Source organism: Lethenteron reissneri, chromosome 16 (genome assembly GCF_015708825.2).
Source record: "Lethenteron reissneri isolate LAM-NWPU_2019-01 chromosome 16, ASM1570882v1, whole genome shotgun sequence".
NCBI classification, from domain to species: Eukaryota; Metazoa; Chordata; class Hyperoartia; order Petromyzontiformes; family Petromyzontidae; genus Lethenteron; species Lethenteron reissneri.
In genome coordinates, this window is record NC_083794.1 from 10910482 (window position 1) to 10934938 (window position 24457).

Consider the following 24457-nt stretch of genomic DNA (forward strand, 5'->3'; position numbering starts at 1 on the left):
GATACAGTATTTAGGACATTATCAGTGCTAGAGAATTCTTACTCGATAATCATATTCGCAGGCAAGTAAGGGAGTGATTTTTATTTGTAGTCTTATGGTTAGTACTTGTGCAATTACAAGAAATAGTTTTTGAGCCAAGGACAGATAAGGTTGGAGTGATTGTTATGAATAGTGAATAAGGTTAGGAATTACCATTGCAGCAAAGTCAACATTGTGCATGGGTACAATCGTGTTAGAATATTACGGCAGCTGAAATATAAATACGTACCATTTTTTCGTCTGATTAACTTCATTTAATTAATGCGCCATCCCTGCGCCTTTATGAAAACGAGGCACGTCCTACACACGCATCCATTAAATGCGCCATGCGTGCAGTGCAACTGCATTACCTCGTCGCGTTGTGGAGCAGCATCCAAAGAATGAGGGAATGGCAGTTGTTGAATCGTTGCCCGCCTGGCCAGGATTATTTATGGAAGGCTATTAGTATTACAGAACTGTGCGCCGGGGTGTTCACAAACTCGTTTCGCCGCTTATCTGCGACGTTACCACCATGATCGATATACCAACACGGATGCTTTTTGGCAATTTGTAAAATGTCGGTCTCTGTGTGTTGGGCATAAACTAAAATTCCACACCAAGAGCCCAATGGTCCTCTCTTAAAATAGCACGTTTTCATTTGTAATCGACGTTTCTATTTTTGTATCGACTTATTTGTCTATATGTGTATACTGTACTAGAATTGTCCCGACATCCCAGTGGAGGGCCCACTTGAAATAAGAAACCTTTATTTTCATAATGACTGCGCCATTAGTCATTATTATACGACTGTATATAATTGCCATACAACACATTCAAAAGCCATAAAGCAGCCGAATGCAGCGCCCACACAATAATGCAGAAAGCGATGGCAAAACAACGACGTATTCACTTTTGCAATACGTTTTTCTACCACCAAACACTTTTCCCAAAAATTCTTCAAGTCATTCAATCTTGGCTTTAAAACAATGATAACGTAAAAAACATGATCACAAACGTGAGCTTAGCCGCTGACACTTTCAGAAAATTAGTTAGTTTTCTCTCTCTCGTTGGCTCTGCTACTAGGGGAGACAATGGGCTGTGTCTCCTCCATCCCACGCGTATCCTATGAAAATGCCCTTCACAGGCTCGCTCGCTCGCCGACCACATGCTGATGCTATTTTGGCGATGGGATTCATGGGCGCCCAGGCAGGAGGCGATGAAGAATAAGGCCGGGTCATAGCAGTTACATCAAATTGCCTGCAAAGGGAAAGAATGCAGTGTTTCTTGATGCGTTTCACCACCAGGTCGTAGCTTACTGGAGAACATAAAGCGTTTTTTTCTTCTTTTTATAAGGGCACATTGTTTTTCATTGTAAGTTCACACACACACGAATTACCACAGTTCTCATGTACATGTGCTTTGTCAATCCACTGCGGGAGGAGGGTCCTCCACACGCCGTGCAGATTGTAGCGGTTATTTGGCCATAATTCACCACGCTGATCAGTGCGGATTGGTCGAAGGTGGAAAGCATAGGCGTGGGAACACACACGTGGAATATAACAATGGGTTTGTTTTCCTACACTGCCATTAAACTGGAACTGCAGTTCCATCACTAAACGGTGTGATAGGGGATTGATAATGAGCTGAATATAAATATGCTGCAACTTTTTTGTTTTCCTTTTTGTCAGCAATGTCTGAATCGCATGATACAATTATTATTTTCACTCGTCATAAGAACCCATTCCTGTACACACATAGTCTTGTGGGTTTTAGGAACCAAAACTGCTTATGATTGAGTCACCAATCACTGATATTATAGTCTGTATCACGCATTGTGTACCAAGGTAAATTGAATTTAAATGTATGGCCATTCTTACTTTAATGGCAAACATGCATTTTCCAAAATATTAATATTATTTCACATCCCCTTTGTCATCCACTGCTAGATGTTCTTTCCACGACGTATGATTCATGAGGGTTGATATATATTTGGTAACATTTCAGTGGGAAAATTATATTACGATTTAGCCAATAGGTAAACAAATGTAGCAATAAGTGTAACTGGACGAGCTTTCACGTAGATTTAAACTCAGCATAGCTTCGAGGAAAACAGTAACATGTCCACATTAGTTGTGATAACTTCTGAGTGAATGCACCCAGAAGTCAACATTCTATTCTACATGCATAGCTTTGGGTTGAAGGTGTGGGGAGGCCCTCATCCAGCAGTGGATTGGATTGGCAAATGGCTATACATATACGTACATGCACAGAGTCACTATGATATATATTTAGCATAGGAAGGTAGTCCATAGTCTCCATGGCTGATATGCTCAGTCCATTAACACATTACATTCCTGGAGTGTCAAATGGTGATTCAACGTTATACGTGGCATATTAATGAATGCTTCAGTATATAAAGCTTGAGAAAATGGCATCACTAATTTAATCTCCGTGCATTTCGTGTTACAAGAAGGCTGTTCCATTGAGTATCTTTGACCTTGGAGTAAATATTCTATGCACATTTGGCCACAATGTACTTTCCTCTCACTCGTATATATGCAAGACTAATCTGTGAGCTGTAGTCATTGCTGGTGGGTCTCATTATAATCCACTAGCTTGTTAGCCCGTCCTGGGACGTAAGCTGAAATATTAAAGATGCAAATTAACGTTTATTGTGATTGTTAATTTTATTAGGAAGTGTAGCAGTTAAATATATTTTTCTTAACTTATGAAATTAAATTAAGGTTTCTCCGTATACGATATTTTGTGTGAATCTCTTATCAGTGTTCAAATGGTTTCCCTGCAGTTGACTGACAAATTTATCTTCACCGATGTACGCTTGATAGCGAAGAGTGAAGAAAGTAGAGTGCTGATACTGTCTGAAGTAACTAAGCAAATAACGAAAAGCAAAGAGAAGCATTAGAGTTACGAATAAATTGATCAGAGTATAATTGTATCTTGTCTAAATGTAATGGCAGGGAATATTGAAAACATAATGTCATCAAACACTTCACTGCATTTCACTGTATCACTGTATTAATGGCAGTGAATGTTGCACAAAAGGAAGTCATAAAACACCTCACAGCATTTGACCACAGCACTGCATTAATGGCAGTGGTTGCTGCACGCAACTAACTCATAAAACACCTACGTAATGTCACAGCAGCACTATTTATTGGACGTTCAATTACTGACAATCCACTGCTCTGATACGTATCTTACGCTTTCACTCTCTGGGGTTGAAAACAATTGGAATTCGATACAGTGTCTGCAAAGTAGAAGAAACATTTTTTTAATCGTACAAGCGTAAAGTCGACTTACCTTTTGTTGGACGTGCGGAAGAAATAAAGGCACCAAATGCACTGTGATGCGGCGTATAATTATTTATTGCCTTCACTTTCTATAAAGATACGTAAAATCGAAAGGGAATTTGCATTTCTTTTTTTATCAAAGCCGCTCGACCTGCGCTTGTCAAAAAAATCCTGGCACATTAATAATAATGAGGGGTAGGGGGACGTCACGCACGGGACACACAGACATTCTTGGCTCATTATATTAGTAAATACCACACGCAGGTAGCAGTTGGCACAACATGCCTACGACCACATTTGCCGGAATGCGCTTGATTTGATCAGATTTTGGAAGTTAAGGCTGTATAGTGCTGGCATGGGTGACCACGAATAGAATACAGGTGTAGTAGGAGTTCTTCGCACGTGAAGGACTCACAAGTAATGGAATCACATCTATCCCTCTATTTAAGGAACGGATCAGAAGGATTTCTGCACAAATCTGGCTGTCGCCTAATGTAGCTAGTTTATTACTGGCGAAACGTCGTACTCAGATTGTAAATGTTGTGGATTTGCCCTCCAATACACTGGCGTTGCTGTACTAGTAACGAATTGGCATGTTCTGTTTACGTGACAAACCTTACGAGTTGGCTGTGTCGGGTGGTGGTGGGTTTAGCGACGCATTTCTATTTACGCAATCTAACCCCAAAAAATATATATTATAGAATTTGTAGGATGAACGTTGAGATGTATAAGGGAACGGGGTGACCAATAAGGTCTGAATTGGTCTGTAATCAGGTAGGCACTGATCAGCGGTTGACAGCTATGCAGAAACAGCTTTGAATATTCTGTTAGTCGTGTTGACATGACCCGAGAAAGTCTCTTTCGACGATCGACTTTCCATTATTCTACCGTTGCTGAGTTAGGCGTGACCAGAAGGTGGCGATACACACCCACGTAGCAACAGGTCACTCCGTAGAATATCTCCCCCTATCGGTGTAAGCGTGGCGTGGCAGCTTTTCTCTCGGCAACACGCAGCGTAAAAGGCCCCCCAATGTTTTTGAAACAATGTCGAAAGAGCCATCGGCTGTTAGCTATATACTGTATGTTTTTTAGTAACACAAACGACTCGAGGTACGATTCGCGCTGTCGGCCGCGAAACAAAAGCACCGTTGTTCTATAACACACGCAAAAACAAAAAATAAAAATTTCGATTTAAAGCTTTCGTGATTGCAGGGATTCATCTTCTTCGTTCTTTCGGTAAAGTCACCTAGAAGGGAAATACAACAATAAAAAAAAAATTTATTTAAATGTTATGTTTTATTTGTATTATTTCCCTTCTACGTGACTTTACCGAAAGAACCAGAAAAATAAAAAGTCTTGTCAGAAGTGGGGTTCGAACCCACGCCTCCATTCGGAGACCAGATTTCCCGCGTTGAGGCACGGAAGGCTTCGTTTCGCCTTGAGTCTGGCGCCTTAGACCGCTCGGCCATTCTGACTTCCAACAACAAGCGGCGTCCGGTGGCCATATAACCATCGCGTCTCTCTCGCGGTACTGCGACAGACGAACAAGAAGATAATCTCGGAGTGGCCGACGTCGGCGATTTGAAATAAACATTTTTTTTTAAGAATCAGCAATAAAACGGGAGGTGTTGAGGTAGTTCGAACACCGACTGGGAAACCTTTTTTTGTTGTTGCAAGGAATTAAGTTCGCATTAACCGCACTTGTGGTGAACACGCATGGAAATGTGCTTCGATGATAATAATAACATTGCATTGTGTTTGAAACTGATTGTCTGACACGCCGCGACAAGCCACGGTCAATCCACTGCTGGATGATGGTCGCGAAGTCAGTCTGTCGTCCCAGACCGATTTGCCCTCCTACCACCATTCTGACTTCCAACACCAAACTCGATGCCGTATAAATTAACGGAGGTTTCTACAACATTGCACCATCAGCAAGCTTCGCGTACTCATCGTGTGCAGCCGTGGTCATTCATTCAATCCACCGCTGGATGAACGCAGTTGCGTCGCTTCGATGTTCATTTCCATACCTGTCAACCCCTTATCAGATCAATTCAGACCTCATTGGTCACCCCGTGTCCCTTATGAATCTCAATGTTTATCTTACAAAGTCCCACCACAAGGGAGAATACAACACAAATATACAATCACCACTAGTACACTCACCCAACACACACACACGCAAACCTGTCAACCCCTTATCAGTGCCCTACCTTATTACAGATCAATTCAGACCTTACTGGTCCTCACCACTAGTACACTCACCCAAACACACACGCCAACATGTCCAACCCCTTATCAGTGCCCTACCTTATTACAGACCAATTCAGACCTCATTGGTCACCCCGTGTCCCTTATTAATCTCAACGTTTATCCTACAAAGTCCCATCACAAAGGGGAAACACACATATAATTGTTTTTGCCCGTATTGAAACTTAATTTCCCTGTACAAGAATACAAGGTTTTAACCGTATGGGTTGACAGGTATGAGTTTCTGTACAAATGTATGCACAGTAGTAGCCTGCATTTAATTGACTCGTCGGGTCGGTTTGTAAAAGCTCGAGTTAAGAGTCGGTGTATATATTCATCGCTAGGTGGCGCTGTGGTATGTTCACCTATAACACAGCTCAACCAGAAGTGAGGTGGTCTTCTTGGTTCTTTCGGTAAAGTCACGTAGAAGGGAAGTAATAAAATAATAAAACATAATAAAATATTTTTATTTTATTGTTATTTTATTTTATTATGTGTTTTTTTATTTCCCTTCTACGTGACTTTACCGAAAGAACCAAGAAGATGAATCCCTGCAGTCACGAAAGCTTTAAATCGAAAAGTGAGGTGGCACGTTTCGTTTACGCGACGAACCCTTTACTAATTGGCTGTGTCGGGTGGTGGTGGTGGGTTCAACGACACATTTATATTTACGCGATCTAAACCCAAAACACCTCTATTATTGGAAAATATTGGTCGCGAAAGCCTACTGCGTGTTCAAAACTAACACAGTTTTTAGTACTGTGAAGGGTTTTTTGGCGTGAATTTGAATGTGTCGTGAACCCACCACCACCCGATTAGTAAGATTTGTCACGTTAAACAACACGTGCTGGTCACGAAAGCCTTCGTTTTAAACTGAAAGCCTGCGTGTTAAAACACAGTTGTAAATGTACACATCCAAACAAACCCTGACATCTGAGTGATCACCCTTCTTCCATAATGCAGTTTTTTTAGGTTAGATTGCGTAAATATATAAATGTGTCGTTAAACCTGCCACCACCCGACACAACCAAACCCGCCACGGGTGGTGGAGGGTTTAACGACACATTTATATATTTATGCGATCTAACAAAAAAAACTCTATTGTGGATGATATTGGTCGTGAAAGCCCACGTGTTCAACTCAACCTTCATCCCTTTACAAATCATCAGGCGTGTGCAGCGTGTAACGAATTACTTTGTATTTCAACGGAGATGTGTTTTTTGAGTGTTTAACGCGGACAGGCAAGATCGTGGCGGCTCGTGAGCATTGGAGTTTGGGGATTGTCGAGTTTGCGATTTTAACCATGTAGCACTTACGCCTTTACTCTGTACTCATCCACAATGGCCTGACAACGAAAGTTCACCCACGCTCTGCCCAACCAATAATCGAGTCCATGGCGATGCTGATGTCCGCGTCCGAGCGGTCTCGGGCGCTGCACTCAAAGCGAAGCAGCCCTTTCGAATTCCACATCTTACTGACATCAATGTTTGTGGTCATTTTTACATCTCCAAAAAGCATATTGGGTTACATTGTTATCTTCCACCTGCACTGTTATTTCTTCTTTCGTATGGCTGATGAAGATGCAGAGCAGCAACAACAACAACAGTTTCGCATTCAGGTGGTCAAGCCAGACAATCGCATCAGGAGCAGTAGCGGAGCAGTGCATCGCTCTGATGTCTCCTTCATATTTGTCGATCGGCCATTGCGTCATTACACGTTGTACGGTCCGTTCTGGGTGACCACAGTCGCACAGCGGAGAGTTTTTAAAATCCTTTATATTAAGTTCACTTGCTTGCTTGCTTGCGCGCTTACGACCATGCAAATCTTTCGGTCGTTTTTTTAACCCACTTCCCGTGATCCAATCGAGCTGACATTTTGCACACAGACTCGTTGTGCGTGACAATTTATTTTCGTGAAATTTTTTTACATTACTTTACACTTTTTAGGAAGAATTTTTTAAATATTTAATTACCAATTGCTTAATGGTGGCAGGCAATCATCTGACCCATAGGTGGCAGCCATCTCAAGCCAGAGGACGAGAGGACTCTAGCCGCCACGCATATAAAGGATTTATAGTGAAAAACTTTGTTTTTACGGGTTAATTTTTTACTTTTTTAATTTTCCATTTGTCCATTTGGGTATCCGCATCTGCCACGGTTTGTGGGGATGCGATTTAGGGTGGACCATGACCTTCACTGCACTGACCAACGTGGTCAAGTATGGTCAAATCAACCCTCGTGGCCAAAACATATAAGACCTTGTTGTTCGGCGTCCGACGGTTCGCCCTGTGCCACGAGAGCTTCTTCAGGAACTGAGAAACGACCGCCCCACGTGCGCAGGAGTGTCTCCTCATTTGAACTGAATGCACTGAATACACTCCCAGAACTTGGAGGGAAACGTTGAATGTCATGCCGAACAACATGGTGTACAAGCCGAAAACACTTATAGAGTATAATTATTATTACAACGACTGTACTATCATTATTGGGATTTTTTCTTCGGTTGGACGAGGGGCGGCTTAAACTTAAAACTGTGCGCATGACACGCACCCCGCACTGTGACTTATGAGTTGTTTAATGTCCAGGGTTGGAACGCCCAATAGCTGAAACAAAATTGACATTTTCAAGCTCGTAAATTGTCCTAATGCCTCCTTAACTGCTGCATCTTAAACCCCCTAAATCACCCGACAGCCTGGCTCGCTGACTCGTCTACCGCTAATGGCCTGTGGTGCACACACACACAGGGCAGGGAGGGGGGTGGTGGTTTGTGGCGATGGAGGGCTGTGGGGGGTAGTGGGTGGTTGTCACGGATGGTTGTTGTTACGGTGGGGAGGGGTGGAGGGGGGGTGTTGGAGTGGCTGACGCCACCACCGCCTGTCGCCTCGGGATGATTTCGCTTGTATCTTTGACGCCAATCTTTAACTTTTCCTGCGCGCCACATCCATTTGTCACTTCCTGGCCACTTTTGAGTGAGTGCAATTCATGGAATAATGGTGTCACTTATTTACTCGTCTCTTCCACGACGTCTGACCAGCGTGAAAGAGTAGGCCAAATGCCCTTTACAGGGAGCTCTATAGAGATTTCGATTTAAAGCTTTCGTGACTGCAGGGATTCATCTTCTTGATTATTTCGGTACAGTTTTATTTTTATTATTTTATTATTTCCCTTCTACGTGACTTTACCGAAAGAACCAAGAAGAAGCTCTGTAGAGATTCCTCTAGTGGAAGGCCTTCTGCCAGCAGTGATCTGGGCAATTGCAGGTCTGCGCTTTTTCCTTCATTTACTTGTGAATAGCCTCGATAGCGAGTTTTGTAACGCTTTTCCAGGAGGATTCCGTAACGTTGAAGTGTTTGGACAATATCATTCATGAGTGTTTAGCTTGACGAGGGAGGAAACTGGAGAACTCAAAGAAATATTCCGTCTGTGTGGGATGAATACACTAAAAGTGTATTCAATATTCCTTTGACATAACTCCATTGGATTACAATAGTTTAATATAAACTTCGTTACTATGTATGTGCCAAATGTGATGCAGACTTTATTCGCTGTGGGGAAACCCGTGCATTGCCCTTTAATTTCGAGTGAGTTTGCGAACACCTGAGTTTGAGTATGCCTGTGTTTATGGTTATAACCGTTTAGTTATATGTCTGTCTACTGTACTCATTCACAAATGGCCAGAATATCGTTGTGTACCCACTAATGAACAAATGCCAGGTTGGTGGCCTTGGTCAGGATGGCCGAGCGGTCTAAGGCGCCAGACTCAAGGCGAGCGAAGCCTTCCGTGCCTCTAACGCGGGCAATCTGGTCTCCGAATGGTAGGCGTGGGTTCGAACCCCACTTCTGACAAGACTTTTTGTTTTAAAACATTTAGTCTCGCCAAGCCTTCGCCATCTCTCACGGCCTCCCGTCGATCTCCTGGACTCGTGATGTGATTTCGTCACTCCGTCTCCGTGGAGGTCATCCCCGGGGCTTGAGGCTCAAGCGACATGATGGCTGTTTGTGAATTCGCCGAGGTGTGCGTGGTCAGGATGTCCGAGTAGTCTCGGGAGCCAGATTCAAGGCGAGGAAGCCTTCCGTGCTCAACGCGGGGACTTCTGATCTCCGACTGGAGGCGTGGATTCAAACCCAGCTCCATGACATCAGTTTTTATACATTTCACGCAAAATAAGTTGAATTATTTTCAGCCGTTGTCTATTCGAATAGGGTTTACCGTTGCTGGCAATAAAGCAGTTGTGTTAAGATGTTAAAACACCAAACTGAAACCTTTTGCAAGAATCGTGTCTGTTTTCACCACATTTCCTCGTGGTGAACATGCAAACAAAAAAAACATGCCCTGGTAATATGTGTATTGTATTTGAAACTGATTGTTCCACACCAGAGACAGCCATTGCCTATCAACTGCTGGTTGGCTTGACCTGTTTATAAAGTAATGTAAAAGTGAATTAAGATGATTGTGTTAAATGTGAGTTTCATTCCAGTTGCACCTTTGCACTAAAATACTTGTGAAAAATACATATACTCCAGCAGTTGAAGATGATGATTGCAGTTATATTTATTTCGTTTTTGATGTTTATTGACAAGGGTGCTGTGTGCTATATTTAGAGAGACGTGGATGAACTCACGCTTTGGCGTGCCACTGATAAACCAAATGGCTCGGGTTGAATTCCCATGTCAGGATGGCCGAGCGGTCTAAGGCGCCAGACTCAAGGCGAGTGAAGCCTTCCGTGCTCAACGCGGGTAATCTGGTCTCCGAATGGAGGCGTGGGTTCGAACCCCACTTCTGACAAGACTTTTTATTTTTTAACATTTAGTCTCGCCAAGCCTTCGCCATCTCTCACGGCCTTCCTTCGGTATCCTGGACTCGTGTTGTGATTTCTGTCGCTCTGTCTCTGTGTTAATCAATGAAAAATTATTCATATATTTTTCATTAAATGTATAAAATTGGTTGTCAGAAGTGGTATATATTTTGATTGAAATTTATGAAATTGCATGTCAGAAGTTGGGTTCGAACCCACGCCTCCATTCGGAGACCAGATGTCCCGCCTTGAGCACGGAAGGTTTCCTCGCCTTGAGTCTGGCGCCTTAGACCGCTCGGCCATCCTGACCACGGCAACCAACCTGGGCATTTGTTCATTAGAGGTGGAGCAAACCGCGGGTCACCTATCAATATACTTGCGAGTCTCCGAAGAGTTTTACCAGCCCTGGGGTTTGGTTGTAACTGAGTTTGACCAGCCCTGAGTTTATGCATACCACTTTCCTGCGGAGGGAGCTGGAAGGAACGTTGGGTTGTTCGGTCAATGGCCAGGGTCAACGGACGGCGGCGTGGTGTATTCCGCAAATATGCCGGACTGTGAGGGCGTGCACAAGCCGGCGTGAGAAGGTTAAACGTTGAGTTTAATAAGGGCACCACGGGGTGACCAGCCCTTCCCCACCCAGCCCCACTCGTCCCACCCCCACCCAGCCCCTCACCTACCTCCCCTCCCCACCCAGCCCCACCCAGCACCTCCCCACCCTCCCCTCCCCACCCAGCCCCACCCTCCCCACCCAGCCCCTCCCCGCACGACGGACGGACGGACACAATAATCCCCTGTGGGCTGGGGGAACCAGGAAGTTCCTACCAGTATGTGTTATAACGGTTGTGCTGGGCAGTTGTTGTCCAGGGTGTCGCTCGACGCGCTGCCACGCATGATGCGTGTTCATCCATCCTAGCACCATCCTGGCACCATCCTGGTTCAATGTTCGTGGTCAGGATGGCCGAGCGGTCTAAGGCGCCAGACTCAAGGCGAGTGAAGCCTTCCGTGCCTTAACGCGGGACATCTGGTCTCCGAATGGAGGCGTGGGTTCGAACCCCACTTCTGACAAGACTTTTTATACATTTCATGCAAAATTATGATTTCTTTTTCATTGATTAACACGGACAGAGCGACGAAATCACAACACGAGTCCCGGATATCGAAGGAAGGTCGTGAGAAATGGCGAAGGCTTGGCGAGACTAAATGTTATAAAATAAAAAGTCTTGTCAGAAGTGGGGTTCGAACCCACGCCTCCATTCGGAGACCAGATATCCCGCGTTGAGCACGGAAGGCTTCACTCGCCTTGAGTCTGGCGCCTTAGACCGCTCGGCCATCCTGACATGGGAATTTAACCCGAGCCATTTGGTTTTTCAGTGGCAGGCCAAAGCGTGAGTTCACCCACGTCTCGCTAAATATAGCACACAGCACCCTTGTCAATGAACATCAAAAACGAAATATATATAACAGCAATCATCATCTTCAACTGCTGGTGTATATGTATTTTTCACAAGTATTTTTGTGCAAAGGTGCAACTGGAATGAAACTCACATTTAACACAATCATCTTAATTCACTTTTACATTACTTTATAAGCAGGTTAAGCCAACCAGCAGTTGATAGGCAATGGCTGTCTCTGGTATGGAACAATCAGTTTCAAATACAATACACATACTACCAGGGCATGTTTTTTTTGTTTGCATGTTCACCACGAGGAAATGTGGTGAAAACAGAACGATTCATTGCAAAAGGTTTCAGTTTGGTGTTTTAACATCTTAACACAACTGTTTTATTGCCAGCAACGGTAAACCCTATTCGAATAAACAACGGCTGAAAATAATTCAACTTATTTTGCGTGAAATGTATAAAAACTGATGTCATGGAGCTGGCTTTGAATCCACGCCTCCAGTCGGAGATCAGAAGTCCCCGCGTTGAGCACGGAAGGCTTCCTCGCCTTGAATCTGGCTCTCGAGACTGCTCGGACATCCTGACCACGCATGCTTAAGCTAATTGACAAACAGCCATCCACGTCGCTTGAGTCTCAAGTCCCGGGGATTACCTCCACGGAGACGGAGCGACGAAATCACAACACGAGTCCAGTTGCTTGAAGGGAGGCCGTGAGAGATGGCGAAGGCTTGGCGAGACTAAATGTTATGAAATAAAAAGTCTTGTCAGAAGTGGGGTTCGAACCCACGCCTCCATTCGGAAACCAGATATCCCGCGTTGAGCACGGAAGGCTTTCACTCGCCTTGAGTCTGGCGCCTTAGACCGCTCGGCCATCCTGACATGGGAATTCAAGCCGAGCCATGTGGTTTATCAGTGGTAGGCCAAAGCGTGAGTTCATCCACGTCTCTCTAAATATAGCACACAGCACCCTTGTCAATGAACATCAAAAACGAAATATATATAACAGCAATCATCATCTTCAACTCCTGCTTTACATGTATTTTGCATAAGTATTTTAGTACAGCGTTACAACTGGAATAACACTCATATTTAACACAATCATCTTAATTCTCTTTTACATTACTTTATAAACAGGTCAAGCCAACCAGCAGTTGATTGGCAATGGCTGTCTCTGGTTTAGAACAATCAGTTTCAAAGACAATACACATTCTACCAGGGCATGTTTTTTTTGTTTGCAGACATGATTCCTTGCAAAAGGTTTCAGTTTGGTGTTTTCATATCTGAACACAACTGTTTTATTGCCAGCAACGGTAAACCATATTCGAATAGACAACGGCTGAAAATAATAAAAACTTATTTTGCGTGAAATGTATAAAAACTGATGTCATGGAGCTGGGTTTGAATCCACGCCTCCAGTCGGAGACCAGAAGTCCCCGCGTTGAGCACGCAAGGCTTCCTCGCCTTGAATCTGGCTCCCGAGACTGCTCGGACATCCTGACCACGCACGCCGAAGCTAATTGACAAACAGCCATCACGTCGCTTGAGTCTCAAGCCCCGGGGATGACCTCCACGGAGACGGAGCGACGAAATCACAACACGAGTCCAGTTGCTTGAAGGGAGGCCGTGAGAGATGGCGAAGGCTTGGCGAGACTAAATGTTAAAAAATAAAAAGTCTTGTCAGAAGTGGGGTTCGAACCCACGTCTACCATTCGGAGACCAGATATCCCGCGTTGAGCACGGAAGGCTTCACCTCGCCTTGAGTCTGGCGCCTTAGACCGCTCGGCCATCCTGACCACGAACATTGGGCCAGGGTGGTGCCAGGATGGTGCTAGGATGGATGAACACGCATCATGCGTGGCAGCGCGTCGAGCGACACCCGGGACAACAACTGCCCAGCACAACCGTTATAACACATACTGGTAGGAACCTCCTGGTTCCACCAGCCCACAGGGGATTATTGTGTCCGTCCGTCCGTCGTGCGGGGAGGGGCTGGGTGGGGAGGGTGGGGAGGTGCTGGGTGGGGCTGGGTGGGGGGTGGGAGGAATGGGGAGCGATAGGCTGGGTGGGGAGGGTGGGGCTTTTGGGTGGAGAAGGGCTGGTCACCCCGTGGTGCCCTTATTAAACTCAACGTTTAACCTTCTCACGCCGGCTTGTGCCCGCCCTCACAGTCGGACATATTTGCGGAATACACCACGCCGCCGTTGACCGTGGTCATTGACCGAACAACCCAACGTTCCTACCAGCTCCCTCCGCAGGAAAGTGGTATGCATAAACTCAGGGCTGGTCAAACTCAGTTACAACCAAACCCCAGGGCTGGTAAAACTCTTCGGAGACTCGCAAGTATATTGAAGGGTGACCCGCGGTTTGCTCCACCTCTAATGAACAAATGCCCAGGTTGGTGGCCGTGGTCAGGATGGCCGAGCGGTCTAAGGCGCCAGACTCAAGGCGAGTGAAGCCTTCCGTGCTCAACGCGGGACATCTGGTCTCCGAATGGAGGCGTGGGTTCGAACCCCACTTCTGACAACCAATTTTATACATTTCATGCAAAATGTATGAATTTTTTTCATTGATTAACACGGACAGAGCGACAGAAATCACAACACGAGTCCAGGATACCGAAGGAAGGCCGTGAGAGATGGCGAAGGCTTGGCGAGACTAAATGTTATAAAATAAAAAGTCTTGTCAGAAGTGGGGTTCGAACCCACGCCTCCATTCGGAGACCAGATTTTCCCGAGTTGAGCACGGAAGGTTTCCTCGCCTTGAGTCGGGCGCCTTAGACCGCTCGGCCATCCTGACATGGGAATCCAAGCCGAGTCATGTGGTTTATCAGTGGCAGGCCAAAGCGTGAGTTCACCCACGTCTCTCTAAATATAGCACACAGCACCCTTGTCAATGAAGATCAAAACGAAATATATAACAGCAATCATCATCTTCAACTGCTGGTGTATATGTATTTTTCACAAGAATTTTTGTGCAAAGGTGCAACTGGATTGAAACTCACATTTAACACAATTATCTTAATTCACTTTTACATTACTTTATAAATAGGTCAAGCCAACCAGCAGTTGAATGGCAATGGCTGTCTCTGGTGTGGAACAATCAGTTTCAAATACAATACACATATTACCAGGGCATGTTTTTTTTGTTTGCATGTTCACCACGAGGAAATGTGGTGAAAACAGACACGATTCATTGCAAAAGGTTTAAGTTTGGTGTGTTAACATCTGAACACAACTGTTTTATTGCCAGCAACGGTAAACCCTATTCGAATAAACAACGGCTGAAAATAATTCAACTTATTTTGCGTGAAATGTATAAAGGCTGATGTCATGGAGCTGGGTTTGAATCCACGCCTCCAGTCGGAGATCAGAAGTCCCCGCGTTGAGCACGGAAAGCGTCCTCGCCTTGAATCTGGCTCCCGAGACTGCTCGGCCATCCTGACCACGCACGCTTAAGCTAATTGACAAACAGCCATCACGTCGCTTGAGTCTCAAGCCCCGGGGATGGCCTCCACGGAGACGGAGCGAGGAAATCACAACACGAGTCCAGGAAATCGACGGGAGGCCGTGAGAGATGGCGAAGGCTTGGCGAGACTAAATGTTATAAAACAAAAAGTCTTGTCAGAAGTGGGGTTCGAACCCACGCCTGCATTTGGAGACCAGATGTCCCGCGTTGAGCACGGAAGGCTTCCTCGCCTTGAGTCTGGCGCCTTAGACCGCTCGGCCATCCTGACCACGAGCTCCATTCTGGGCATTTGTTCATTAGTAGGTACACTACAATATTCTGGCCATTTGTGAATGAGTACAGCAGACAGACGTAGCACTGAACGGTTATAATCATAAACTCAGCGCAAGTCAAGCTCAGTTACAACCAAACCACAGGGCTGGTAAAACTCTTCGGAGACTCGCAAGTATATTGAAGGGTGACCGCGGTTTGCTCCACCTTTAATGAACAAATGCCCAGGTTGGTGCTCGTGGTCAGGATGGCCGAGCGGTCTAAGGCGCCAGACTCAAGGCGAGTGAAGCCTTCCGTGCTCAACGCGGGACATCTGGTCTCCGAATGGAGGCGTGGGTTCGAACCCCACTTCTGACAACCTCTTTTATACATTTCATGCAAAATATATGAATTCTTTTTCAGTGGGTAACAACAACAATGATCATCTTCAACTGCTGGTTTATATGTATTTTGTATAAGTATTTTAGTGCAAAGGTACATATGGAATGAAACTCACAGTTAACACAACCATCTTAATTCACTTTTACATTACTTTATAAACAGGTCAAGCCAACCAGCAGTTGATTGGCAATGGCTGTCTCTGTCGTGGAACAATCAGTTTCAATTACAATACACATACGACCAGAGCATGTTTTTTTGTTTGCATGTTCACCACAAGTATATGTGGTTAATGCAGACATGATTCCTTGCAAGAGGTTTCAGATTGGTGTTTTAACATCTGAACACAACTGTTTCATTGCCAGAAACGGTGAACCCTATTCGAATAGACAACGGCTGAAAATATTTAAACTTATTTTGCGTGAAATGTAAAAAAAACTGATGTCATGGAGCTGGGTTCGAATCCACGCCTCCAGTCGGAGACCAGAAGTCCCCACGTTGAGCACGGAAGGCTTACCTCGCCTTGAATCTGGCTCCCGAGACTGCTCGGCCATCCTGACCACGCACGCCTCGGCTAATTCACAAACAGCCATCATTTCGCTTGAGTCTCAAGCCCAGGAGATGGTCCTCCAAGGAGACGGAGCGACGAAATCACATCACGAGTCCAGGAGATTGACGGGAGGCCGTGAGAGATGGCGAAGGCTTGGCGAGACTAAATGTTATAAAATAGAAAGTCTTGTCAAAAGTGGGGTTCGAACCCACGCCTCCATTCTGAGACCAGATGTCCCGCGTTGAGCACGGAAGGCCTCATTTGCCTTGAGTCTGGCGCCTTAGAACGCTCGGCCATTCTGACTTGGGAGTCCCAGCCCAGGCATGTGGTTTATCAGTGGTACTCAACGTTTAACCTTCTCACGCCGGCTTGTGCACGCCCTCACAGTCCGGCATATTTGCGGAATACACCACGCCGCCGTCCGTTGACCCTGGCCATTGACCGAACAACCCAACGTTCCTACCAGCTCCCTCCGCAGGAAAGTGGTATGCATAAACTCAGGGCTGGTCAAACTCAGTTACAACCAAACCCCAGGGCTGGTAAAACTCTTCGGAGACTCGCAAGTATATTGAAGGGTGACCCGCGGTTTGCTCCACCTCTAATGAACAAATGCCCAGGTTGGTTGCCGTGGTCAGGATGGCCGAGCGGTCTAAGGCGCCAGACTCAAGGCGAGGAAACCTTCCGTGCTCAAGGCGGGACATCTGGTCTCCGAATGCAGGCGTGGGTTCGAACCCCACTTCTGACAACCAATTTTACACATTTCATGCAAAATGTATGATTTTTTTTTCATTGATTAACACGGACAGAGCGACGAAATCACAACACGAGTCCAGGATATCGAACGAAGGTCGTGAGAAATGGCGAAGGCTTGGCGAGACTAAATGTTATAAAATAAAAAGTCTTGTCAGAAGTGGGGTTCGAACCCACGCCTCCATTCGGAGACCAGATTACCCGCGTTGAGCACGGAAGGCTTCACTCGCCTTGAGTCTGGCGCCTTAGACCGCTCGGCCATCCTGACATGGGAATCCAACCCGAGCGATTTGGTTTATCAGTGGAAGGCCAAAGCGTGAGTTCATCCACGTCTCTCGAAATATAGCACACAGCACCCTTGTCAATGAACATCAAAAACGAAATATATATAACAGCAATCATCATCTTCAACTGCTGGAGTATATGTATTTTTCACAAGTATTTTAGTGCAAAGGTGCAACTGGAATGAAACTCACATTTAACACAATCATCTCAATTCACTTTTACATTACTTTATAAACAGGTCAAGCCAACCAGCAGTTGATTGGCAATGGCTGTTTCTGGTGTGGGACAATCAGTTTCAAATACAATACAGATACGACCATAGCATGTTTTTTTTTTTGCATGTTCACAACAAGGAAATGTGGTGAAAACAGACATGATTCCTTGCAAAAGGTTTCAGTTTGGTGTTTTAACATCTGAACACAACTGTTTCATTGACAGAAACGGTAAACCCTATTCAAATAGACAACGGCTGAAAATAATTAAACTTATTTTGCGTGAAATGTATAAAAACTGATGTCATGGAGCTGGGTTCGAATCCACGCCTCCAGTCGGAGACCAGAAGTCCCCACGTTGAGCACGGAAGGCTTCACTCGCCTTGAATCTGGCTCCCGAGACTGCTCGGCCATCCTGACCACGCACGCCTCGGCTAATTCACAAACAGCCATCATGTCGCTTGAGTCTCAAGCCCCGGGGATGTCCTCCACGGAGACGGAGCGACGAAATCACATCACGAGTCCAGGAGATCGACGGGAGGCCGTGAGAGATGGCGAAGGCTTGGCGAGACTAAATGTTAAAAAATAAAAAGTCTTGTCAGAAGTGGGGTTCGAACCCACGCCTCCATTCGGAGACCAGATGTCCCGCGTTGAGCACGGAAGGCTTCACTCGCCTTGAGTCTGGCGCCTTAGACCGCTCGGCCATCCTGACATGGGAATTTAACCCGAGCCATTTGGTTTATCAGTGGCAGGCCAAAGCGTGAGTTCACCCACGTCTCGCTAAATATAGCACACAGCACCCTTGTCAATGAACATCAAAACGAAATATATATAATAGCAATCATCGTCTTCAACTGCTGGTGTATATGTATTTTTCACAAGTATTTTAGTGCAAAGGTGCAACTGGAATGAAACTCACATTTAACACAATCATCTTTATTCACTTTTACACTACTTTATAAACAGGTCAAGCCAACCAGCAGTTGATTGGCAATGGCTGTCTCTGGTGTGGCACAATCAGTTTCAAATACAATACAAATACGACCATAGCATGTTTTTTTTGTTTACATGTTCACCACGAGGAAATGTGGTGAAAACAGACATGATTCCTTACAAAAGGTTTCAGTTCGGTGTTTTAACATCTGAACACAAATGTTTCATTGCCAGAAACGGTAAACCCTATTCGAATAGACAACGGCTGAAAATAATTCAACTTATTTTGCGTGAAATGTATAAAAACTGATGTCATGGAGCTGGGTTTGAATCCACGCCTCCAGTCGAAGATCAGAAGTCCCCGCGTTGAGCTTGGAAGGCTTCCTCGCCTTGAATCTGGCTCCCGAGACTGCTCGGCCATCGTGACCACGCACGTCTAGGCAAATTCACAAACAGCCATCATGTCGCTTGAGTCTCAAGCCCCGGGGATGACCTCCACGGAGACGGAGCGACGAAATCACAAGACGAGTCCAGTTGCTTGAAGGGAGGCCGAAGGCTTAGCGAGACTAAATGATATGAAATAAAAAGTCTTGTCAGAAGTGGGATTCGAACCCACGCCTCCATTCGGAGACCAGATGTCCCGCGTTGAGCACGGAAGGCTTCACTTGCCTTGAGTCTGGCGCCTTATACCGCTCGGCCATCCGGACCACGAACATTGAACCAGGATGGTGCCAGGATGGTGCTAGAATGGATGAACACGCATCAAGCGTGGCAGCGCGTCGAGCGACACCCGGGACAACAACTGCCCAGCACAACCGTTGTAACACATACTGGAAGGAACCTCCTGGTTCCACCAGCCCACAGGGGATTATTGTGTCCGTCCGTCCGTCGTGCTGGGAGGGGCTGGGTGGGGAGGGAGGGGCTGGGTGGGGAGGGGAGGGTGGGGAGGTGCTGGGTGGGGCTGGGTGGGGAGGGGAGGTAGGTGAGGGGCTGGGTGGGGGTGGGACGAGTGGGGCTGGGTAAGGAAGGGCTGGTCACCCCGTGGTGCCCTTATAAAACTCAACATTTAACCTTCTCACGCCGGCTTGTGCCCGCCCTCACAGTCTGGCATATTTGCGGAATACACCACGCCGCCGTTGACCGTGGCCATTGACCGAACAACCCAACGTTCCTACCAGCTCCCTCCGCAGGAATGTGTTAAGCATAAACTCAGGGCTGGTAAAACTCAGTTACAACCAAACCCCAGGGCTGGTAAAACTCTTCGGAGAATCTCAAGTATATTGAAGGGTGACCCGCGGTTTGCTCCACCTCTAATGAACAAATGCCCAGGTTGGTGGCCGTGGTCAGGATGGCCGAGCGGTCTAAGGCGCCAGACTCAAGGCGAGTGAAGCCTTCCGTGCTCAACGCGGGACATCTGGTCTCCGCAATGGAGGCGTGGGTTCGAACCCCACTTCTGACAACCAATTTTATACATTTCATGCAAAATGTATGATTTTTTTTTCATTGATTAACACGGACAGAGCGACGAAATCACAACACGAGTCCAGGATACCGAAGGAAGGCCGTGAGAAATGGCGAAGGCTTGGCGAGACTAAATGTTAAAAAAGAAAAAGTCTTGTCAGAAGTGGGGTTCGAACCCACGCCTCCATTTGGAGACCAGATTTTCCCGAGTTGAGCACGGAAGGTTTCCTCGCCTTGAGTCGGGCGCCTTAGACCGCTCGGCCATCCTGACATGGGAATCCAAGCCGAGTCATGTGGTTTATCAGTGGCAGGCCAAAGCGTGAGTTCACCCACGTCTCTCTAAATATAGCACACAGCACCCTTGTCAATGAAGATCAAAACGAAATATATAACAGCAATCATCATCTTCAACTGCTGGTGTATATGTATTTTTCACAAGTATTTTTGTGCAAAGGTGCAACTGGATTGAAACTCACATTTAACACAATTATCTTAATTCACTTTTACATTACTTTATAAATAGGTCAAGCCAACCAGCAGTTGAATGGCAATGGCTGTCTCTGGTGTGGAACAATCAGTTTCAAATACAATACACATATTACCAGGGCATGTTTTTTTTGTTTGCATGTTCACCACGAGGAAATGTGGTGAAAACAGACACGATTCATTGCAAAAGGTTTAAGTTTGGTGTGTTAACATCTGAACACAACTGTTTTATTGCCAGCAACGGTAAACCCTATTCGAATAAACAACGGCTGAAAATAATTCAACTTATTTTGCGTGAAATGTATAAAGGCTGATGTCATGGAGCTGGGTTTGAATCCACGCCTCCAGTCGGAGATCAGAAGTCCCCGCGTTGAGCACGGAAAGCGTCCTCGCCTTGAATCTGGCTCCCGAGACTGCTCGGCCATCCTGACCACGCACGCTTAAGCTAATTGACAAACAGCCATCACGTCGCTTGAGTCTCAAGCCCCGGGGATGGCCTCCACGGAGACGGAGCGAGGAAATCACAACACGAGTCCAGGAAATCGACGGGAGGCCGTGAGAGATGGCGAAGGCTTGGCGAGACTAAATGTTATAAAACAAAAAGTCTTGTCAGAAGTGGGGTTCGAACCCACGCCTGCATTTGGAGACCAGATGTCCCGCGTTGAGCACGGAAGGCTTCCTCGCCTTGAGTCTGGCGCCTTAGACCGCTCGGCCATCCTGACCACGAGCTCCATTCTGGGCATTTGTTCATTAGTAGGTACACTACAATATTCTGGCCATTTGTGAATGAGTACAGCAGACAGACGTAGCACTGAACGGTTATAATCATAAACTCAGCGCAAGTCAAGCTCAGTTACAACCAAACCACAAGGCTGGTAAAACTCTTCGGAGACTCGCAAGTATATTGAAGGGTGACCGCGGTTTGCTCCACCTTTAATGAACAAATGCCCAGGTTGGTGCTCGTGGTCAGGATGGCCGAGCGGTCTAAGGCGCCAGACTCAAGGCGAGTGAAGCCTTCCGTGCTCAACGCGGGACATCTGGTCTCCGAATGGTAGGCGTGGGTTCGAACCCCACTTCTGACAACCTCTTTTATACATTTCATGCAAAATATATGAATTCTTTTTCAGTGGGTAACAACAACAATGATCATCTTCAACTGCTGGTTTATATGTATTTTGTATAAGTATTTTAGTGCAAAGGTACATATGGAATGAAACTCACAGTTAACACAACCATCTTAATTCACTTTTACATTACTTTATAAACAGGTCAAGCCAACCAGCAGTTGATTGGCAATGGCTGTCTCTGTCGTGGAACAATCAGTTTCAATTACAATACACATACGACCAGAGCATGTTTTTTTGTTTGCATGTTCACCACAAGTATATGTGGTTAATGCAGACATGATTCCTTGCAAGAGGTTTCAGATTGGTGTTTTAACATCTGAACACAACTGTTTCATTGCCAGAAACGGTGAACCCTATTCGAATAGACAACGGCTGAAAATATTTAAACTTATTTTGCGTGAAATGTAAAAAAAACTGATGTCATGGAGCTGGGTTCGAATCCACGCCTCCAGTCGGAGACCAGAAGTCCCCACGTTGAGCACGGAAGGCTTACCTCGCCTTGAATCTGGCTCCCGAGACTGCTCGGCCATCCTGACCACGCACGCCTCGGCTAATTCACAAACAGCCATCATTTCGCTTGAGTCTCAAGCCCAGGAGATGGTCCTCCAAGGAGACGGAGCGACGAAATCACATCACGAGTCCAGGAGATTGACGGGAGGCCGTGAGAGATGGCGAAGGCTTGGCGAGACTAAATGTTAAAAAATAGAAAGTCTTGTCAAAAGTGGGGTTCGAACCCACGCCTCCATTCTGAGACCAGATGTCCCGCGTTGAGCACGGAAGGCCTCATTTGCCTTGAGTCTGGCGCCTTAGAACGCTCGGCCATTCTGACTTGGGAGTCCCAGCCCAGGCATGTGGTTTATCAGTGGTACTCAACGTTTAACCTTCTCACGCCGGCTTGTGCACGCCCTCACAGTCCGGCATATTTGCGGAATACACCACGCCGCCGTCCGTTGACCCTGGCCATTGACCGAACAACCCAACGTTCCTACCAGCTCCCTCCGCAGGAAAGTGGTATGCATAAACTCAGGGCTGGTCAAACTCAGTTACAACCAAACCCCAGGGCTGGTAAAACTCTTCGGAGACTCGCAAGTATATTGAAGGGTGACCCGCGGTTTGCTCCACCTCTAATGAACAAATGCCCAGGTTGGTTGCCGTGGTCAGGATGGCCGAGCGGTCTAAGGCGCCAGACTCAAGGCGAGGAAACCTTCCGTGCTCAAGGCGGGACATCTGGTCTCCGAATGGAGGCGTGGGTTCGAACCCAACTTCTGACATGCAATTTTATAGATTTCAATCAAAATATATACCACTTCTGACAACCAATTTTATACATTTAATGAAAAATATATGAATTATTTTTCATTGATTAACACAGAGACACAGCGACAGAAATCACAACACGAGTCCAGGATACCGAAGGAAGGCCGTGAGAGATGGCGAAGGCTTGGCGAGACTAAATGTTATAAAATAAAAAGTCTTTACACTATGAGACATCTCCTTTACCAGTGGCAAAATATAGTAATAGGTTTTGACCATTTCAACTGGTACAAAAAACTGACACCTTTATCCAAGGCATCATGTTTGCAATAACCACAACACAAGCAGTCAAAATGCAAAGAAAAAGAAAAAACTCTCATAATGATATAAAAACTGATGTCATGGAGCTGGGTTCGAATCCACGCCTCCAGTCGGAAACCAGAAGTCTGGCTCCCGAGATTGCTCGGACATCCTGACCACGCACACCTCGGCGAATTCACAAACAGCCATCACGTCGCTTGAGTCTCAAGCCCCGGGGATGACCTCCACGGAGACGGAGCGACGAAATCACAACACGAGTCCAGGAGCTCGAAGGGAGGCCGTGAGAGATGGCGAAGGCTTGGCGAGACTAAATGTTATGAAACAAAAAGTCTTGTCAGAAGAGGGGTTCGAACCCACGCCTCCATTCGGAGACCAGATGTCCCGCGTTGAGCACGGAAGGCATCACTCGCCTTGAGTCTGGCGCCTTAGACCGCTCGGCCATCCTGACATTGGGAACCCCCGCCCAGCCATGTGGTTTATCAGTGGCAGGTCAAAGAGTGAGTTCACCCACGTCTCTTTAAATATAGCACACAGCACGCTTGCAAATGAACATCAACAACTAAATATATATAACAGGTGACGTTTCCAGCAACGGGCCTTCTTCAGTGCACGTAAATATGCCAAGGCTAGAGTCGTCTTGACGGAGACAGTAATTAAAGTGGACGAATCCCCGTCTGTTTCCATCTGTACGGGGATTGAGGGTTGTCCCCTCGCGCAAGGCTTGGGTTTTTTCCGGTTTTGCTCCTTCCAACTTGTGTAACAAACACAACTCCTCGTGAATTCGCTGCAGACATCTTGACAAAGGAACAAGATACGTATCCTGAATAAATTAATAATTTAATAATGCATGACCGGTTGTTGTAGACTTACGTGGTGACCAGTTTCCTTCTCATCACTGCCTGCATCATCATCATCATGTTGTCGTATTCTATGTTGCAATCTTTATCTTACTTCAGTTTACATTACGTCGTTTTATACTATAAACTTTTCCTCTTTTATAACCAATGTTTTTTTTGACGAACGTGGTTACATTTTTGTTTAATTTGTAATTACAGTACATGCATTCGAGATGGCAAAACAAAACCGTTGTCTTTATTCCTACCTATCCTAAACATATACATACTCACGCTGGCATTAATTGAGTTACAGCACAGACGGGGGGGGGGGGGGGGTGGACACATGAGCACGCGT

General features: G+C 46.0%; 24 non-coding genes across 24 annotated transcripts; 9 read left to right on the forward strand and 15 right to left on the reverse strand.

Moving 5' to 3' along the window:
• Positions 1–4686: 4686 nt before the first annotated feature.
• On the reverse strand, positions 4687–4804 carry TRNAL-CAA (transfer RNA leucine (anticodon CAA)). Its single transcript has 2 exons — positions 4767–4804; positions 4687–4732 (listed from the first exon to the last, which is right to left on the reverse strand). It is a non-coding gene; the product is annotated as a tRNA-Leu (tRNA).
• Positions 4805–9305: 4501 nt separating this feature from the next.
• Positions 9306–9424, forward strand: TRNAL-CAA (transfer RNA leucine (anticodon CAA)). The gene is made up of 2 exons: positions 9306–9343; positions 9378–9424. It is a non-coding gene; the product is annotated as a tRNA-Leu (tRNA).
• An 824-nt stretch (positions 9425–10248) lies between these two features.
• Positions 10249–10364, forward strand: TRNAL-CAA (transfer RNA leucine (anticodon CAA)). Its single transcript has 2 exons — positions 10249–10286; positions 10319–10364. It is a non-coding gene; the product is annotated as a tRNA-Leu (tRNA).
• A 204-nt stretch (positions 10365–10568) lies between these two features.
• On the reverse strand, positions 10569–10683 carry TRNAL-CAA (transfer RNA leucine (anticodon CAA)). The gene is made up of 2 exons: positions 10646–10683; positions 10569–10614 (listed from the first exon to the last, which is right to left on the reverse strand). It is a non-coding gene; the product is annotated as a tRNA-Leu (tRNA).
• A 639-nt stretch (positions 10684–11322) lies between these two features.
• On the forward strand, positions 11323–11439 carry TRNAL-CAA (transfer RNA leucine (anticodon CAA)). The gene is made up of 2 exons: positions 11323–11360; positions 11394–11439. It is a non-coding gene; the product is annotated as a tRNA-Leu (tRNA).
• Positions 11440–11595: 156 nt separating this feature from the next.
• On the reverse strand, positions 11596–11711 carry TRNAL-CAA (transfer RNA leucine (anticodon CAA)). The gene is made up of 2 exons: positions 11674–11711; positions 11596–11641 (listed from the first exon to the last, which is right to left on the reverse strand). It is a non-coding gene; the product is annotated as a tRNA-Leu (tRNA).
• Positions 11712–12536: 825 nt separating this feature from the next.
• On the reverse strand, positions 12537–12653 carry TRNAL-CAA (transfer RNA leucine (anticodon CAA)). The gene is made up of 2 exons: positions 12616–12653; positions 12537–12582 (listed from the first exon to the last, which is right to left on the reverse strand). It is a non-coding gene; the product is annotated as a tRNA-Leu (tRNA).
• Positions 12654–13449: 796 nt separating this feature from the next.
• On the reverse strand, positions 13450–13567 carry TRNAL-CAA (transfer RNA leucine (anticodon CAA)). The gene is made up of 2 exons: positions 13530–13567; positions 13450–13496 (listed from the first exon to the last, which is right to left on the reverse strand). It is a non-coding gene; the product is annotated as a tRNA-Leu (tRNA).
• Positions 13568–14181: 614 nt separating this feature from the next.
• TRNAL-CAA (transfer RNA leucine (anticodon CAA)) lies at positions 14182–14297 on the forward strand. Its single transcript has 2 exons — positions 14182–14219; positions 14252–14297. It is a non-coding gene; the product is annotated as a tRNA-Leu (tRNA).
• Positions 14298–14454: 157 nt separating this feature from the next.
• TRNAL-CAA (transfer RNA leucine (anticodon CAA)) lies at positions 14455–14570 on the reverse strand. Its single transcript has 2 exons — positions 14533–14570; positions 14455–14500 (listed from the first exon to the last, which is right to left on the reverse strand). It is a non-coding gene; the product is annotated as a tRNA-Leu (tRNA).
• Positions 14571–15392: 822 nt separating this feature from the next.
• On the reverse strand, positions 15393–15507 carry TRNAL-CAA (transfer RNA leucine (anticodon CAA)). Its single transcript has 2 exons — positions 15470–15507; positions 15393–15438 (listed from the first exon to the last, which is right to left on the reverse strand). It is a non-coding gene; the product is annotated as a tRNA-Leu (tRNA).
• Positions 15508–15750: 243 nt separating this feature from the next.
• TRNAL-CAA (transfer RNA leucine (anticodon CAA)) lies at positions 15751–15866 on the forward strand. Its single transcript has 2 exons — positions 15751–15788; positions 15821–15866. It is a non-coding gene; the product is annotated as a tRNA-Leu (tRNA).
• Positions 15867–16624: 758 nt separating this feature from the next.
• On the reverse strand, positions 16625–16740 carry TRNAL-CAA (transfer RNA leucine (anticodon CAA)). Its single transcript has 2 exons — positions 16703–16740; positions 16625–16670 (listed from the first exon to the last, which is right to left on the reverse strand). It is a non-coding gene; the product is annotated as a tRNA-Leu (tRNA).
• A 327-nt stretch (positions 16741–17067) lies between these two features.
• TRNAL-CAA (transfer RNA leucine (anticodon CAA)) lies at positions 17068–17182 on the forward strand. The gene is made up of 2 exons: positions 17068–17105; positions 17137–17182. It is a non-coding gene; the product is annotated as a tRNA-Leu (tRNA).
• A 157-nt stretch (positions 17183–17339) lies between these two features.
• Positions 17340–17455, reverse strand: TRNAL-CAA (transfer RNA leucine (anticodon CAA)). Its single transcript has 2 exons — positions 17418–17455; positions 17340–17385 (listed from the first exon to the last, which is right to left on the reverse strand). It is a non-coding gene; the product is annotated as a tRNA-Leu (tRNA).
• An 825-nt stretch (positions 17456–18280) lies between these two features.
• Positions 18281–18396, reverse strand: TRNAL-CAA (transfer RNA leucine (anticodon CAA)). Its single transcript has 2 exons — positions 18359–18396; positions 18281–18326 (listed from the first exon to the last, which is right to left on the reverse strand). It is a non-coding gene; the product is annotated as a tRNA-Leu (tRNA).
• An 812-nt stretch (positions 18397–19208) lies between these two features.
• TRNAL-CAA (transfer RNA leucine (anticodon CAA)) lies at positions 19209–19324 on the reverse strand. Its single transcript has 2 exons — positions 19287–19324; positions 19209–19254 (listed from the first exon to the last, which is right to left on the reverse strand). It is a non-coding gene; the product is annotated as a tRNA-Leu (tRNA).
• Positions 19325–19959: 635 nt separating this feature from the next.
• On the forward strand, positions 19960–20076 carry TRNAL-CAA (transfer RNA leucine (anticodon CAA)). The gene is made up of 2 exons: positions 19960–19997; positions 20030–20076. It is a non-coding gene; the product is annotated as a tRNA-Leu (tRNA).
• Positions 20077–20233: 157 nt separating this feature from the next.
• Positions 20234–20349, reverse strand: TRNAL-CAA (transfer RNA leucine (anticodon CAA)). The gene is made up of 2 exons: positions 20312–20349; positions 20234–20279 (listed from the first exon to the last, which is right to left on the reverse strand). It is a non-coding gene; the product is annotated as a tRNA-Leu (tRNA).
• Positions 20350–21171: 822 nt separating this feature from the next.
• TRNAL-CAA (transfer RNA leucine (anticodon CAA)) lies at positions 21172–21286 on the reverse strand. The gene is made up of 2 exons: positions 21249–21286; positions 21172–21217 (listed from the first exon to the last, which is right to left on the reverse strand). It is a non-coding gene; the product is annotated as a tRNA-Leu (tRNA).
• A 243-nt stretch (positions 21287–21529) lies between these two features.
• TRNAL-CAA (transfer RNA leucine (anticodon CAA)) lies at positions 21530–21646 on the forward strand. Its single transcript has 2 exons — positions 21530–21567; positions 21600–21646. It is a non-coding gene; the product is annotated as a tRNA-Leu (tRNA).
• Positions 21647–22404: 758 nt separating this feature from the next.
• On the reverse strand, positions 22405–22520 carry TRNAL-CAA (transfer RNA leucine (anticodon CAA)). Its single transcript has 2 exons — positions 22483–22520; positions 22405–22450 (listed from the first exon to the last, which is right to left on the reverse strand). It is a non-coding gene; the product is annotated as a tRNA-Leu (tRNA).
• A 327-nt stretch (positions 22521–22847) lies between these two features.
• Positions 22848–22962, forward strand: TRNAL-CAA (transfer RNA leucine (anticodon CAA)). The gene is made up of 2 exons: positions 22848–22885; positions 22917–22962. It is a non-coding gene; the product is annotated as a tRNA-Leu (tRNA).
• A 636-nt stretch (positions 22963–23598) lies between these two features.
• Positions 23599–23714, reverse strand: TRNAL-CAA (transfer RNA leucine (anticodon CAA)). Its single transcript has 2 exons — positions 23677–23714; positions 23599–23644 (listed from the first exon to the last, which is right to left on the reverse strand). It is a non-coding gene; the product is annotated as a tRNA-Leu (tRNA).
• Between the last annotated feature and the right edge of the window lie 743 nt (positions 23715–24457).